Source organism: Piliocolobus tephrosceles, chromosome 17 (assembly GCF_002776525.5).
Source record: "Piliocolobus tephrosceles isolate RC106 chromosome 17, ASM277652v3, whole genome shotgun sequence".
NCBI lineage: Eukaryota > Metazoa > Chordata > Mammalia > Primates > Cercopithecidae > Piliocolobus > Piliocolobus tephrosceles.
Genome location: NC_045450.1, coordinates 24,807,460 through 24,809,354, shown reverse-complemented (window position 1 = coordinate 24,809,354; position 1,895 = coordinate 24,807,460).

Here is a 1,895-nt window from a genome sequence, read left to right as displayed (position 1 = left end):
CTGCAAGCTTCGCCTCCCGGGTTTATGCCATTCTCCTGCCTCAGCCTCCTGAGTAGCTGGGACTACAGGCGCCCGCCACCACGCCTGGCTAGTTTTTTGTATTTTTAGTAGAGATGGGGTTTCACCATGGTCTCGATCTCCTGACCTTGTGATCCGCCCGCCTCGGCCTCCCAAAGTGCTGGGATTACAGGTGTGAGCCACTGCGCCCAGCTCACTGATTAACTCTTACATAGCACTTAATATATGACAGGCATTTTTCTAAATATTTTACATACGTTAGTTCATTTAACCCTTACAAAACCCTTACAAAAAGCACTTTACATACATTAATTTATTTAACCCTTATAAAACCTATGGAGTAGGCATGTTATTATTCTCACTTCTTCTCATTTTTCAGAGACATACAGAGGTTAAGTAATTTTTCCAAGGTCACACAGCCAGTTAGTCATGGGGAGAGGATGACCCCAGAAGCCATGCTCTTTGCCAGAACTTTAAGCTGTTACAAGAACAGAGCTGTAAGAGCTAGATGCACTGGAAAATAATCACGAAAGGTTTCTAAGCCAGGAAATGACATTATAGGAGTGAAGTATAAATTTGAAGTAACATAATTCAGAAATTTCAAAGCAAGATGCTGTTGTAACAGTGTCTATCAAGCATGTCTGAAGGAGTCTCTCCTGTCCACGCTATCGAAGGGAATTAAGTGAAGACAACTGCCGGCCTCAAGTTTCAGCACCTTGGAGAGAACTTTAAGTGTAAGCCAAATTCTATCTGGTGGCTTCCAAGCAGTTCTGCTTCTGGCATCTAAAATAATCCTCTGACAAAGATAATTAAAATGTACATAGAGCAAATATGTCTTTATTGAGGAATCTTCTGAAATTCATGAAATGTGACTCTTTTCTCTTGTGATATATAGTGAATCATCTTAACAAGTTACCATTGTGCCTATCAAATGAAGGAACTATACAGAGCTGAGGAGAGGCTGGTATTGGTGTGAATGAAGGGCGCTGCCTCCCTGAGCTGTGGGGATGAAGAAGGTGCTGATGATAACCTGACAGCAAAAGATGGGGGTGGAAAGCAGAACGAGATGCCAAGGATCTAAGTAAGGAAACGAGAGAGAAAAGAAGAAGACAGATTCAGAGAAGCAGGACAAGCAAGAACATCTTGTACTTATTAAGAGCCTACAGTATCTGAACTTTAGGAGTCTTAAATATGTTTCTTTAAGCCTTCAAACAGTCAAGATAATACAGTTATAGTTTTTCTCATTTTACAGATGTAGGAGTGGCAAGAAAGAAAGGATGAGCTGTGGAAAGAAGGAACGTGGAAAGCAAAGTGGGAGGGGGAAGGAGGGAAGAGAAAGGAGAAGCAAAGGACCACCATAAAAACTGAGAGGTCAAAAAAAGAGAAGGGAGAGGAAATAGTGGTCTTACCAAGATACAAAAGAAAAACAAAGAGAGGAAGGGGAAAAGCAACACAATCTAAATCCCAGTGACCCTAAACACAGGACAAGTTCAGCTCTTTTTTTTTTTTTTTTTCCAAGAAAGGTTCCATGGGAAGAGACTAATTGTTCCAATTCTTGCCCATACAGAGGACACAGGAAGAAGAACACATACTGTGTTCTGGTTGGAAAGGGAGCCAGAGATTTGAAATCTGCTCCAGGAAAAGCATAACAATGGATCTGCAGCATTGGCCTGGATGCTGGATGCAGATGCCGGATGCTGGATGCTGGATGCGGATGCTGGATGCTGGATGCGTATGCTGGATGCATATGCAGGGTGCTGGGTGCGGATGCTGGATGCGGATGCTGGATGCTGGATGCAGATGCTGGATGCTGGATGTGAATGCTGGATGTGGATGCTGGATGCAGATGCTGGATGCTGGATGCTGGATGTGAATGC